The sequence below is a fragment of the Artibeus jamaicensis genome, unplaced genomic scaffold (assembly GCF_021234435.1).
Source record: "Artibeus jamaicensis isolate MK-2021 breed Jamaican fruit bat unplaced genomic scaffold, CSHL_Jam_final contig_3174, whole genome shotgun sequence".
Lineage (NCBI taxonomy): Eukaryota > Metazoa > Chordata > Mammalia > Chiroptera > Phyllostomidae > Artibeus > Artibeus jamaicensis.
In genome coordinates, this window is record NW_026521738.1 from 3,297,357 (window position 1) to 3,312,954 (window position 15,598).

The 15,598-nt window shown below is 41.2% G+C and overlaps 1 protein-coding gene across 4 annotated transcripts in view; it reads right to left on the minus strand.

The window, feature by feature from the left end:
• PAIP2B (poly(A) binding protein interacting protein 2B) overlaps positions 1-14,962 on the minus strand; it is a 29,612-nt gene extending 14,650 nt beyond the window's left edge. For 2 of the 4 annotated variants that reach the window (XM_037127251.2, XM_037127252.2), the window contains exons 1-2: positions 14,811-14,962; positions 14,106-14,162 (exon numbers count right to left, since the gene is read on the minus strand). The gene's annotated coding sequence lies outside the window, so the exon portion shown is untranslated. Of the gene's footprint in view, positions 1-10,436; positions 10,619-14,077; positions 14,163-14,810 lie in introns of all 4 variants that reach the window. The other 2 variants (XM_037127254.2, XM_037127253.2) reach the window with 2 other exon arrangements.
• Between the last annotated feature and the right edge of the window lie 636 nt (positions 14,963-15,598).

The following is a 15,598-nucleotide window of genomic DNA, read 5'->3' on the forward strand; positions in this document are numbered from 1 at the left end:
TTTGAGAACCACTGTATACAGCAAGTAGAAAAATGTTTCTTTTTGTAGGTCTAAAGCCAAGGGTACTGCATAGTAGCCTATCTTAGTATGAAATAAAGACAACCCCCCTGGTTGGTGTAGCTCAGTGGACCGAGCGTGGGCTGTGAACCAAAGGGTCATGGTTCGATTCCCAGTCAGGTCATATGCCTGGGTTGCAGGCCAGGTCGCCAGTGGGGGCCATGTGAGAGGCAACCACACATTGATGTTTCTCTCCCTCTTTTTCTCCTTCCCTTCCCCTCTCTCTAAAAATAAAAGAAAAATAAATAAAATATTTTAAAAAAAGAAATAAAGACAACCAATTTAAAAACAAAATTTCCTCACAACTCCCACCCTCAATCAAATATGTTTTATTTTTATGAGTTAAATAAGAAAACAAGTTGCAATGAGAGATTTCATCTACAACGTATGCTTAAACATCATTACCCATCCAGCCTGAATACACACAATACCTTTCCATACATCTAAAGTTTTAAAAAAGGATCTTTATAGTGTGATCCTCAGATACTTTAGCACTTCTATAATAAAACATTAACTAGATCAGAAGATATCAAACTTATTAGAGAAGTAAAGTGGAATTATTTGCTCCATCTTAGAACTGCATTCAACAGAGAGTTAAAGTTTAGGATTTTTTCACCTTGGTATTTCCAAGTTTATAAAATTAAACCAGAATACCCCATTCTTCAAAAGCTTCTAGCGCAGCAAAGTTTTACTGTATAACTTCTTGTTTTCAGTGAGAACAAAGCAGAGCCCTGGTAAGGGCACTGGATATCTTCGAGACTGCAGAACTAAACAGTTGTATTTGTTCAATATCAGAACGAAGCTCCTACAAACCCTCAGAGGATGAGTGCAATGCCAGCTTTGGTAATCAAAAGACACCAAGAACACCACTATCAAACTAAAGTCAACTCTCACTAAATAATCACATTCTGTTCCGCTCCTAGGCACCCTAAAATCACTGAGATTACAGCATTTTAATGTTGGGCAAGACCAGTCTATATAGTCCATAACAGCACCTACTTTCAAAAAGCAGGTAATTCCCGTGCAAGTGTTCCAGAGCACAAAGAAATGAAGAGAGTCCTCTAATGGTTAGTATACAGATACACCCAACACATTAAAAAGAACAAAATTAGCACAAAAGAAAACTACAGACCTATGTTCATGTTACAAATATATATAGTCAAATAAAACATGAGCAAATAAAATCAAACAATTTATATAAAACAAAACCACTTTGATCAAATAGGGTTCAGCCCAGAAATGCAAGATGGTCTAAAATTGAGAAATACAAAAATGTATTTTATCATATTAGGCAAAGGAAAAAGAAAACTACATAAGCATCTCAGTATTTGCCAGAAATGTATTTTAAAAACACATTAAAAAAATCATTTTAGCCCTGGTTAGCGTAGCTCAGTGGACTGAGAGCGGGCCTGCAAACCAAAGGATCATGGTTCAATTCCCAGTCAGGGCACATGCTTGGGTTGCAGACCAGTTCCCAGCAGGGGATGCACGAGAGGCAACCATACATTGATATTTCCCTCCCTCTCCTTCCCTTCCCCTCTAAAGATAAATAAATAAAATCTTTTAAAATAAGTTTGTATCTAAAAAAAAAATCATTTTAGAGCCCTGACCAGTGTGGCTCAGTTGGTTGGGCACCATTTCCCAAAGCAAAAGGTAGTCTGGTTTGAGTCCTAGTCAGGGTACATGCCTGGGTTGAGGTTTCAGTCCCTAGTTGGGGCACATGCAAGAGGCAATCAATCCATATTTCTTTTTTACATTGGTGTTTCTTTCCCTTTCTCTCTTCCTCCCTTCCCCCTCTCTAAAAATAAATAAATAAAATTTCTAAAAAATCATTATAGAAAGGAATACAATTTTTAAAAAGGAATAAAATCAAGTTTATTTAAGGCAATCAATATATTCACATAAGGGACTTCCAGCCAAGATGGAGGCATAGGTGGAAACACTGTGCCTCCTCGCACAACCGAATTTAAAGACAACAAAGTTTTAGTAACAAAAAAGCAACCAAAACACAGAAAATTGAACTGTACGGAAGTCCAACAACAACGAACCATTCATCCAGACTGGTAAGAGGGGCAGAGTCAGCGGCTGGCAGAGTGGGGTCAAGCAGGAAAAAGTGGCCAGACTGACCCAGGCACGCAGGTGGCAGTTGGCAGATCCCAGGCGTTGGGTGGCAATGGGCAGACCCTGTGAGGGTGCAAGAAGGCTGGCTGACTGCACTCACACGTTCATGCACAGATAAACCAGGCAAAAAAACAAGCAGTGAGACAGACTGTGCAAACCAGGGCCCCAGCACCGGGAATTAAAGCCTACAAGCACCAACTGGAAAAACTTTCAGGGTTTGAGGTGTCGGGAAAGGCTTCCCAGGCTCACAGAGAGTTTGTTGGAGAGACCCACAGGGTCCTGAAGGGTGCACAAGCCCACACACTTGGGAACCAGCACCAGAAGGGCCCAATTCGCTTGCAGGAAGCAGCAGAGGGGACTGAAATCTGAAAGAGAGAGCAGAGAGAGGCCATTGCCCCTCTCTGACCCTGCCCCCACATACAGCATCACATCCCAGCAATTGGTTGCCCTGCCCTGGTGAACACCTAAGGCTCCGCCCCTCATACATAACAGACGCGAATAGACCAAAACATTATGGCTCATGAAGAAGAGCTCGAAGCCCCAGAGCCAATAGTTCTAAGTGACCAAGAGATAGCCAATCTATCTGATGCACAGTTCAAAACACTGGTGATCAGGATGCTCACAGAACTGGTTGATTTTAGTCGCCATAAGGAACAAAAAAAGCGACCAAACAGACAAGAATGAAGAAACAAGAATTCAAAAAAATGAGGACAGGGTTAGGAATCTCCAGGACATCTTTAAACGTTCCAACATCCGAATTATAGGGGTACCAGAAGGGGAAGAAGAACAGCAACAAGTGGAAAACTTATTTGAACAAATAATAAAAGAGAACTTCCCCAATCTGGCAAAGGAAATAGACTTCCAGGAAGTCCAGGAAGCTCAGGGAGTCAGTCCCAAAGAAGGTGGCCCCAAGGAGGAATACACCAAAGCACATCATAATTATATTAGCCAAGATTAAGATGAAGGAGAGAATTCTAGAAGCAGCAAGAGATAAGGAGACAGTCACCTACAAAGGAGTTCCCATCAGACTGTCAGCTGATTTCTCAAGAGAGACCTTCCAGGCAAGAAGGGGCTGGAAAGAAGTATTCCAAGTTATGAAATCCGATGACCTATATCCAAGATTGCTCTATCCAGCAAAGCTTTCATTTAGAATTGAAGGGCAGATAAAGTGCTTCTCAGATAAGGTCAAATTCAAGGAGTTCATCATCCCCAAGCCCTTATTATATGAAATGTTAAAGGAACTTATCTAAGAAAAAGATAAAAAAGATGAACAGTGAAAGGACAGCAAACTCACAGTTATTAAGAACCACACCTAAAACAAAAGCAAACTAAGAGGACAGCTAGATCAGGAGCAGAACCATAGAAATGAAGATCACATGGAGGGTTAGCAATGGGAGTGGGAGGAGGTGAAGGGGGGAGAAGGTACAGAGAATAAGTAGCATAGACAATAGGTAGAAAACAGACAGGGGGGAGGGCAAGAATAGTATGGGAAATATAGAATCTAAAGAACTGGTGGCATATAGACATAAACTAAAGGGGGGCATGGTGGGGGAGGGGGTGTGCAGGGTGGAGGGGACTGAAGAGGGGGAATGGGACAACTGTAATGGCATAATCAATAAAATATATTTAAAAAAAGAAAAAAATGAATAGATGTGAGTACAATACAGGAAAAAACAATGCTTCTATTTAGGAAGATAACAAAAATTAAGTTAAGTAGCAAATTACTTTCTGGGGGAAAGTATTTGCAATCTCAACAACAACTAAAATGTTTATAGCTTTAGCCTATAAGGAAATCTAAAAAAATTACTTTTTTTTAAAATTATTTTTACATTTTTATTATGTAAACTCATATATCAAAATTTGCCATTTTTTTTTCAAGTACTTTTTTTTTTATATCTATTTCTCCCATCCCACCCCACCCCCCCGGCCCGGTCTCCCCCCTCCCTCCCATCCCCCCCCCCCCAGTCCTCATCTCTGTGTCTTTCATACTTGTTCCTCAAAATCCCTCCCCCTTTTTCCCCTTAAGTTCCTTTCCCTCTCCCCTCTGGTCGCTGCCCACTTGTTCTCTATTTCAGTGTCTTTGTTTTTATTCTGTTTGCTTGTTTGTTTACTTCAATAGAAAATAGGCAATGAAGAAACAGGCAATTCTTATAAGAATAAAAGTGGCCAATAAATATAAAAAAGAGTCAAAGTCACTAGAAATCAAAGAAATGTAAATTAAAAGTGAGATTTTTTCTGCCTAAAGAGCAGCAAAGATAACAAATGTAGGAAGGAAACTGGAGTTTTCTCAACTGTGTGTGGGAATATAAATGTAAGCAATTTTTCTACAGGATAAGTTGAAAATTTATATTAAAACTGTTTTGTACTTTTTTCCTCAAGAAATTCTACTTCTAGGAATTCAGTGCAAAGATAGTTGCTCAAGTCTGCTAAAATGCACATATAAGGTGTTTCACCACAGGGGCGGCAACAGTTAGCTAATGATATATACCCAGCTATTCAAAATGATGCCAGAATGTACTTGCTGCCAGGGAAATAGTTCCAAACTACAGTAACTAAAGAAAAGACTATATATTATGATTCTACTTTTTTAAATGTTTATATGCATAAAAATGGTCTAAAAAGCAAAAGAACGGCAACATCTTCAGTGACAAAATTAAAGATCACTTTTTCTCTGTATTTTTTTCTGAGTAATCACAAAATAAGAACATGGTTTATTTTATAATCAGGAGAAATGTTACTTTCATTTATATTCATTTAAATCTTTCTTTTGTTCTCATGTGTGTCTTATGCAGACTAGAGGGCTTGAATACCTGCTTCTTGAGGTAGATAAGCCCACTTTTGGCCTGTGTGCTAGACAAAGCTTCCCTACCTTCATTTTTTAAAAAAAGGTCATCCTGTGAAAAAAATATTAAGCTTGACAATATGAAAAGTATGATTACAACAGAAAATTGTATGTATGCATATAAAAATACTGCAAATGAATATGAAAAAGAAAGTAGCTATTAAAGCAATGGGGACTGCCACCTGGGAACATTTTAAATTGTTTTATTGTTCTTCAATTATTTTTAAAATATACGAAACTGAGAAAAAGAAGAAAAAAGGCTGCCAACCTTTCTGAGGCCAGTCTTCCAATTTTTGCTACTGTCTCTATGTGTTCACCAAGTACCAAAAGGATGGGCAGCCCTCTGATCCTTTTACCTTCTCTCTATCTTATAACTTCATTCATTCATTCATTCATTTTATGAAAAGGTAATATAAACACTTCAAAAAATTCAAAAAAAATTAAAAATATATAAATAGCCCTGGCTGGGTGGTTCGGTTGGTTGGAACAGCACTATGCAATGTCGGGAACCGCTCTGCCTGGTTTCAGGAGTTGTAACTTCCCCCCATGGATCAGGCTGAGTGCGAGCCACTTAGGACTGTGAGCCACTAAGGAGACAAAGCTTATTTCTGGCAGGAGCGCCGCTTCTGCTTCATCCATCTCTGCCCCCAGCGCTTGGTCCCTTAGTCAGTGACGGGTAAGACCCCTCAGAGGAGGGGCAACCTAATCCAGACACAATCACTTGGGAGGCCCTCAAGGAAGGACTTGGGGGGCTGAAACAAAGAGGGAGTGATGGACCCTCACCCCCTGGCTATTCTGACACAGTCTGAGTCCCCATTTCCATCTTGGAGAAGCGCTTCCTGGCTCTAATCCACTTAAGCATAAAAACCTATGACAGGGAGGGTGGTGCAGTCCTCTTCTGGCTAGAGCGAGTTCTAGGGTGATCGGGCATAAGAAAGAGTTCCTAAAGTTCTGTGAAGTCTGCTTTGCTACGAGTGCTTTCATTCCTATGATAAGAGTCCAAGCAGGAAATGAGTATGTCTCCCAAAGTTTTTGCAGCCCCCTTACCTGACACACACTGACTGAGATGAAACCCTCAAATCTCCTTGAAATGTTATCTATTGTTTGATCCTTGCTGCCTGACATTGACTGATCAACTTTATCTGTATTCCTGAGTGCTCTGAACTTATTAAAAGCCGTTGAGGAAGGGGTTCTTGGTCCTTCTCCTGTGAGAGACTGGCCACCTCTCCTCCCCAAGCAGATCATGTCTTGGTAGTTTTATTTTCATCTGTGGTGGAGGGGGCGGGACTTGCGGGCAAAGTTGCACCCACAGTGCACCAAAAAGTTGAGGGTTTGATTGCTAGTCAGGGCACAAACCTAAGTTGTGGGTTTGATCCCCAAACAGGATGGGTATAGGATGCAACTGACTGATGTTTCTCTCTCACATCGATGTCTCTCCCTTTCTCATTTGCCCTTCCTCTCTCTCTAAAATCAACAAACATATTCTCAGGTGAGGATTAAATACATATGTATGTATATATGTACATGTAAGAGGTCTGTCCAGAAAAAGTCCAGCTGCTATTAATATAAAGAGAATGGATTGTGTAACATCAATGTAACCTGGCATCCAAGGAGGATGGACTAGAATGTGCATGTGTGAACAATGATGACTTCACTGTACTAGTTAAGGGGGGGTGGTAGACACAGTTGAGTGAGCATGTGTACTGTGTGGCCGTTGCATTCAAAATGACTGAGTAGAGCAAAAAATTTGTATCATATTTTGCATTAAGCTTGAACATTCTTCCACAGAAACTATCTGGATGATTGATAAGGCCACAACTATGGGCAACTGGTGATTGGCAGCTTCATCACAAATCCACTCACGTATCACATCTCCTACAGAGTTTTTGGCAAAACATCAAATCGCCCAGGTGACTTAGCCCCCCTCCAGCCCAGATTTGGCACCTTGCAATTTCTGACTTTTCCCAAAACTAAAATCACCTTTGAGAAGAAAGAGATTTCAGACCATCCATAAGATTCAAGAAAATATGACAGGGCAGTTGATGGCAATTGGGAGAACTGTGTAAGGTTCCAAGGTGCTACTTTGAAGGGGACTGAGGCATCACTGTCCTATGTAACATGTTTCTTTTATCTTTATCTTCTTCAATAAATGTCTCTATGTTTCACATTACATGGCCAGATACCTTCTGGACAAACCTCATATGCATATATAAATATATGTAAAGAAAATCCCACTTCCACATCTTATATAACACTTCAGGATTTCTTTTTGCAATTATAAGCAAATATAACTGCATATTTTTATTCTACCTTTTTTTCTTTCTCAACACAAAAAGCACACTAAACATATTGTTCCATAACTTATTCCTTTGTAAAAATCAAAACATATCTTAAAGCGGTTTCACATAAGTATACAGATCTTCCTCATTCTTTTGTACAACTATACAATATTCCCTGGTTTGGATGTACCCAAGTTTATTTAACCAGTTCCTTGTTAACAAACACTAGTCTTTCCTATCATGCAATTACAAACAGTGCCAAGCATAACTGCATATATACATCAAGTTCATTTCTGAATGTGCCTTTGATGAAGCTTCTGAAGTGATTCAGAATATTAAATTACCACAAGGTCACACTTCAGCAGGCTGAGAAGATAGCACATTTTCTAGTTCTCATTTTATATATATATGTGTGTGTGTGTGTATCTCTATATATCAATGTATAGCAAAAGACTTGATAATTACTTGAACCAAGCAATTGTACTTTTAGGCAGAGGCCCCCGACCCAAGCTGTTAGGAACCCAGCTGAACAGCAGGAGGCAAGTGGTGGGTGAGCCAGGGAAGCTTCACTCACTTCACCTCCTGAGCTCAGCCTCCTGTTCCACCTCACCCTCACACTTCGTCTGTGGAAAAATTGGTCCCTGATGCCAAAAAGATTAGGGGCCTCTGCTTTTAGGGGATTTATGTCATAAAAATAAAATGACTAAACAAACACCCAAGATGAACCCATTTCTAATGTAAAAAATGCATATAGTGGAACCATGGTTCTTGAACTTAATTCATTCCATAAGGCTGTTTGAGAAGCAGCTTTTTCAAAAACTGAATCTCCTTTGCCTGTCACCTAAGAGATGCATGACTGATCATACAGGTGTCAGCATGAAAGGGTTGTTGGGTGGAGAATCAAAGTTTTGTTTGACAACTGAGACTTTTTTTCATGAACAACTTGGTTGAGAACCAAACTGTTGGAACCGAGTTTTGATGGTGTATGTCTATAAATGCACAGATTAGAATATGCATAGAGAGTATAAAATGTATCCATCGAAGTATTAACCGCTGTCTCAGTCTGGTAGATCTTTGGAGGGCTTTGTAGTCCCCCCATTTTGTCTACCAATGCTCTAGAATTTTACATACTATTTTGTAATATAAAATCAAAAACTAAAGTTAAAATGCAAATTCAAATTAAGCTGGATACATTCCTTTAGTCTGTCTTATGTTTCTGTAGTGCTTCAGAGTTTATGGAGTATGTTTATGCACACCCCTTCATCCTCACACTAACCCTATGTATCTTCATTTCATCAGAAAGGAAAGGGAGACCACAGATGATTAGGTAGCTGTGCCCAAGGTCATTCAAATAGAAAGCTGGCAGAGACACACTTCAACCCAGCATCTTCTGACTTCAAATTCAGTGAGCTGTCAAAAACATGATCACTGCTTCCTTGATTTTAACAATTCCTCGGGAGTTACTCACACAGTCAGTATTGGCAGATGAATTAAAATCACATAGTATAAGGCCTCAGTCCCTAATGCTTATATAATCAGATCTTATTGAAAGGAGAACATTGGCATACAACCCCCCAAATTCCCGGGTCAGAAGAGGGCATGGATTTTCAGAATGTTCCTAAATGAAATACCTGACTGGCAAAATATATGTCTGATATGGCTTAATATGAACACATAAAGAAAGCAGTATCTTCTTAAGTTGGAAGATTCTCACTTTTAAGACAGTTTTGCCTTTGCCCCCAGCACTGACTTCTGTTCAGGTTTCGTAACGCCTCAGGGTGTCTCCAATGAAATTTCAAAATATGAATAAGCCATACTTTTCAATGAGGAGGGTGATATAACTTGGTTAGAATATATTCTTTCTTTCCAAATGTCTCTCCTTCTTTCCTGTAAGATTCTACAGATTATTTTACAAGGCACATGGAGAGCACTGATAAATCACGGTTTGACAAACATATATTGTAATTCATCACTCCTCAAACTATGTCTCACATAATTGTATTGCAAAAGATGTTTACATACGCTCTGAAGGTGGGGATGGGAGCACGAGGGGGAAGGAGGAGAAACCATGGTTAAATGCAATGTACCCCTTTTGGAAATCCACAGTTCACAATGGACAATAATGTAATAAAGGCTCTAGAGAAGTCTAGCATTACAGAAACCTTTGGTTAAACCAGTTTATTTTGACACAAAGTTCTACTATGATATAACTATTCATATCTTGGCTAGTGCAGCTCAGTGGATTGAGTGCGGGCTGTGAAACAAAGGGTCACCAGTTTGATTCCCAGTCAGGGCACATGCCTGGATTGCAGGCCAGGTCCCCGGGGGGGGGGGGGCATGTGAGAGGCAACCACACACTGATGTTTCTCTCTCTCTCTTTCTCCCTCCCTCCCCCTCTCTCTAAAAATAAATAAATAAAATCTTTTTAAAAAAGATATAACTATTCCCATTGTGTTCAGAAAACTGTTTAAATAAATATAACTAGTAACTGAACCCCACAACAGATAGAGCAAAAATGGATAATTATTAATCTCTCCTACTATAAAATATGAATTCTTCAATCCCTAGTTTCAATTTAGTGAATTCCTTACTCTAGCTCAATTATCACCTCATTTGAGAAAATTTCTGCCCAGTGCTTCATATATTACTAACTAGTCCTTTCTTCTTACAGCATTTTACTACCTCACTTATCACATGATAAATCAGCCAGTCCATCCGTCTCTTTGCTAGCTTGTGAGCTCTTTGATTAGATTTTGAACACTTTGAATGGTGCGGGACACATATGAGCTTCATGACAAAATAAGTAATTTCACTTTAGTGTAACAATTCCCAGAGTTCAACACTTGATTTTCTAAACTATAACTAATACCCTGCCAACAAGTTAAGAATGTTTCTCCCTAAAATTTACATTCCTAATGAGTAGCTGTGGTCATGGTCAGCCAGTTGCTCAGCTGTGACATGCTCTCTGGCCAAGTCCACTCATAGTTTTTTCCTTAGATATTTTTTGTTTGCTTGCTTTAAAAATATCTACTAGGAGTGTTCAGTAACCTTCCATATCTCTTGGCCTTTGCACCTGCTGGTCCCTGCTTAGCATGCTGTCTCAAGATTTTATTCACTGGGAAGGCATTCCTACTTACCCTTTAGGAACCAGCTTACACACTACCTTCTCTAGGAAGCCTTCATATTTTCCCATGCTTTCAGGAAGAGTTAGGAATTCCTCAAGTCATACATTTGTACATCTATTAATATATAACAGGCAGCGTACTGAGTGCCAAGGACAGAAGAATGAAGATGTGGATCCTGCCTCATGGAGCTCAGTCTAGGAAGGAAGACAGCCATATGAACAAAATAACCACACAATAATAATAATAAATGCAGCACCAAAAGGAAGATTTACTGAACATTATCTACGAGCACATGATAGGTATTTGAATTGGGCAGACATTCAGGAAACTATAAGGATTGCAGTACCCTGGCTGGTGTAGCTCAGTGGATTGAGCGCGGGCCTGCGAACCAGACAATCGCGGTTCGATTCCCAGTCAGGGCACATGCCAGGGCTGCAGGCAGGTTCCCTGCAGGCCAGTTCCCAGCAGGGGACGCACAAAAGGCAACCATACATTGATGTTTCTCTCCCTCTCTCCTTCCCTTCCCCTCTAAAGATAAATAAATAAAATCTTAAAAAAAAAAAAAGGATTGCAGTAGTCTCAAATGTCTTCTGAAGAAACTGCCTCCACGGGGTTCCTTTTGTATACACTATAGTCTGTGGGACAGATAAAGCATGAACCCAATCCTAGCTCTTCAGCCACTGAAGAGTGGACCATGACTCAGAACCCAAGCCAAGGACAGGCTGAACTTGAAGGAGATCATCAAGGGCATGGCTTGGCTCAAAAGGAAGTGTTTATGTACTGAGCAGAACAGAAATGTTCTGGAAGTCAGTATTGTAGGGGATGTGAAGTGGGAGGGGCGCACTAGGTTTCACCTTGGTCAAATTAAGCTATAATTTCCAAACTGGACCTCTCCCCTGAGCTCTGGACTGCTAGTTGTCTGTCCTTCTTACTTGAATATAACATCTGTAAGGACAGGAGCTTAATCTTTAATTTGTTCACGACAGTCTGGAACAGATCCTCACTTAGTAAGTGCTTAGTTAAAAACTGTTGAATCAATGAATAAGTGAATGAATTCTCAAGGAAGCTAACGAATCTACAGTGGATTGGGGGCATGTACCAGAAAACAGACTCCAGGGATCATTTACAAGTATACTTGATCATCGTTATTTATGGATCCTGTGTTCAAGAATTTACCTGCTGAGGGGAGAAGGAAGGGAAGTTAAGGGGAAAAAGGGGGAGGGATTTGGAGGAACAAATAGGAAGGACACAGGGACGAGAACTAAGGGGGGTGGAAATGGGAGGGAGGTGGGGAGCAAGGGGCGGGGGAGGCTGGGATGGGAAAAATAGAGAAAAAACTGTACTTGAAAAATAACTAAATAAAATTTAAAAAAAAAAAAGAACAATCTAACAATAGCCAGAGGGGAAGGGGGAAGGGACAATGGGGAAAACGGTTTTCAGGAACTATTATAAAGGACTCAAGTACAAAAACAAGGGGGAGTGTGGAAGCAAGGGAGGGAGGTGATTTTAGCTGGGGTGGTGGGGTTGGAAAATGTAGGCAGTTGTAATTGAACAATAATAAAATAATTTAAAAAATGAAAAAAAAAAGAATTTACCTGCTTGTTAAAATTTATTTGTAATCCTAAAATCAATACTCATGGCGCCTGTGCAGTCATTCACAGACATGCACAGAATGGCAAAAACTCTGAGTTGCCCCTCACATTTCCAGCTAAAGTAGAACACAGGCAGTGTTCTCTTTCAACACTCATACAGAGGTGACTGACGGACACAAACAGTAGGGGGCAGTGCAGTGCAGTGCAAGAAGCTTTTCCACTGGAGCCGGATAAGAAAGGGTTTGAATCCTAACTCTCAGAGCCGCCTCAGATAAGTCACTCAACACTTCTGAACCTCATTTTCTCTTTTGTAAAAATAAAAAACCAGAATCTACCAGGATGAGTTGTATTTAGTATCTGACAGTCTATGTGACACATGTATGTATGTATGAACAGATTTTCCCTGGGAGCAATGGTTCCGTATTTGCTAATTTGTCAATCTAGGTGACTTTATAGACCATAATTACTGTGAATAATGAGAATCAACTGCAATTATTTATAACAAAGTAACAAAAAGATACAGAAAACAATTGTTTGGATAGAGCAGAGGCCAGAGGCAAGCTTCACGAAGATTCTGAATAGCACCTCACTAGGCACTTACACTGTAGAAGAGAACAGTGCCTACAGAGAGACGCCAAGGTGTGCTAAATAAACAGGCAGGTTCAGGAAAATGACGCTTCAGAAAGTCTAGAGCAGTTGGAGATGTGACAGGGTTCTGACTCGGGTCCTGTTCACATCCTTTACTACATTTAATTCTTTGTTTACAGGTCTCTATTAAACTGGGAACTCCTTAAAGGCAAGATCTGTAGGAAGACATCTTAACTATATTCCTTTAAATTTGCAAACGAGTAATTATAAGTACAAATCCACACGAAAAGACTGTACAAAAATAACTTTGGTTTCAACTGCAGCTTATACCAACTCACAATAGTGACCCACTCATAGTTTTGCTATTTGTCCAGGACTTTTCTTTTTGACTGCCAGTAATTCTGTCATAAATTATTTTTATTGTTCTTATTTTAAACACCTGTAATTCATTGGAACAGCTTTAAGAGATTTTCCTCTTTTTAGTGTGATTTGTTAGTAGGGCTCAAACATATGGTCCACTAGACAAAGCTGTCTCCTCATAGTAAAGATTCCTTTTAATTCATTCTACTAGACTTATTACTCAATATACAACATACAGTCTAACCATACATGGAAGCATACTGATATATGTTACAGAAAGAATAAGAAAAATGGTGACAATTTTTCACAAAACCTTGCAAAATTCTGGCCAAAATAGCATGGACATGATATTAAATTCACTGCTTACAATTCACCACTGAGAACTATGAAAAACAATTCCAACTCATGTAAAATCATGAAACTAAGCACTTATATATGTATTTTCTCTCTTCTACATGCACTCTCATACATGTACAGCCGAATGGGCCCATCAAGGCTTGTCTCAATACTTCAACTTCCCCCATTACCCAAAACAAAGCTCTTAGTTACCAAACTCTCCAATACCCAGGTTGTTATTTTTTAAACTCTCTAAAGTCTCAATCACATCTAAGTGCAGCAAATTATTTTTCCCCATGCAATTCTTGGCATAATTTTATTTAGGAACAATGTAGTTTGCAGTATTATCTAGAACATATGGCTAGAATCAACACTATTGAAACCCAAACTGATATACTATGAAGACGAATACAAATTCTCTGTGAAAGGGGAATAGAGAGTGTCATTTTTAAGCAGTGTCAAGGCCATATTATCCATAGGCTGGGTGTGATCAAATTACATTGTGCTAGACAGCTAACTTATAGTCTATAATTTATGACAAACTAGAGCGGTCAAGCCCTCACACTGCAAACTCCCTGACACTTCAATTAAGCTGTTTAAAATGTCACCCAATTTTATCTACTTAAAAACAATAATACATGTTAAATTTCTCGTTGCCAGTACATCCTTCTCAATTGTATTTTCAGAAATTGTCACCAAAACAACTCTACTGGGACAAAGTTTCTAGAGAGGATACAATGACCCAATGCTGTTTTAAGGAAGACAAGAATGGTTTACCATTTACAAACTGATTAAAGTTTCCAACCTTGTAAAGCTCCTTGTACAGTGCAGTCTGCCTCTCCGGTGTTCACCTTCCAGCTGTCTGGAGGAGGCAAGTGGAAAATGTTAGTTTCCGTGAGAGATGAGCATGAAATGTGGGGAGCGGGGTAGGGGGAGGAGCGTAAAGGACTCACTCGCGTTAGGGAAAGCAGAAGAGAAGTGGCCACGGTCCCTAACTCAAATTAGGTATCAAGAATGTGGGCAGGAGTAAAGGGAGTGGAGGAAGGAATCGAAGAAACGCAAAAACTCACGGGCCGCCGCGAATGGGGGAGGGGCAAAAATGCGCAACCGCGGGAAGGAGGACCGGGAGATGCGGCAATGGTTAATTTGCCTGGCTGTGTTGCACTGAGGTAGTAAAGGGACTTGCATCCCAGAGATTTCAGTCCAAGTGTTAGAAGGGGGTTGGGGGTTCAGGGGGGGAGCTAGAGAACTTGGGAGGTGGGAGATGAATAGCCCGCCTTTGAGGGAAGGAAAGGACTAAGAAGCCCCGTGCTTCCAAGGGCGAAGGGGCACCGCAGCTGATGCGACGTGGGACCTGCGGGCTTACCCTCCCCACTGGAGCTCGGGCGGGCACGCGCCGCCCCTCACAGCCCCGGAGGTGGCGGAAAAAGAGGCGCGGGGCTACCCCCAAACCGGGAGAGCGGCGCTTCCCGCGGGTCCCCTCCCCTGCAGCCCGGGCGCCTGAGCCCACCTGGGCTGACTTGAAGCCTCTCCTTCAGACCCTATTCCGACGCTCTTCTGCGAGCCTCAGCCGTCGCCGTACAGGTCGTCGTCGCCAGAACAGTCTCGGCCTCCACTACTAAAGCGTGAGCCACAGCACGGATGAGCACTCGCCAGGTTGCCTCTTACAGCTCACTGACTCCTCACCCCGCCCCCGAACCCAAGCCATTGGTTGCTGGGCACCGCCCTATTCGTCTATTGGGTTGAAGAGGATGCCGCTCAGTCACCTAGAGGGGCACGTGTGGCGCTTATTGGCTTACATGTGAAGTAGTTACTGCCCACTCCCTCACAAGTCCCAGCTTTTGATTGGTATTAACATCTGTCTCTTCGCTCCCTTCGTTTTTTCCCTCCTAGTGGGGCGCCTCCTTGCGGGAGACTCCGGCTCTTATTGGCTGAAAGGACGCTATGCTAGTCCTAGATAGGTAATGGGACCCATTGGGTGTCTGGATGGGAGGAGCCCAAGGCACAGCACCTCTGCGTTTGTTTACAAAGGCTCTAACTCCGGCTTCCTTCCATTGGTCGATTCAGCAGCCCCTCCCACAGGTCGCGCTACACGGTATGACAAGGAGGGTGTGTGTGTGTGTGTGTGTGTGTGTGTGTGTGTGTGTGTGTGTGTGTGTGTGTGTGGGGGGTGGTGCTTAGTGGGATTTTGAGGGTGTGTGTGTGGGGTGTGTGTGTGTGTGTGTGTGTGTGTGTGTTGGGGGGGGTGCTTAGTGGGATTTCTCCACCTATCAATTACCAAGGGAGGATCTTAGAACA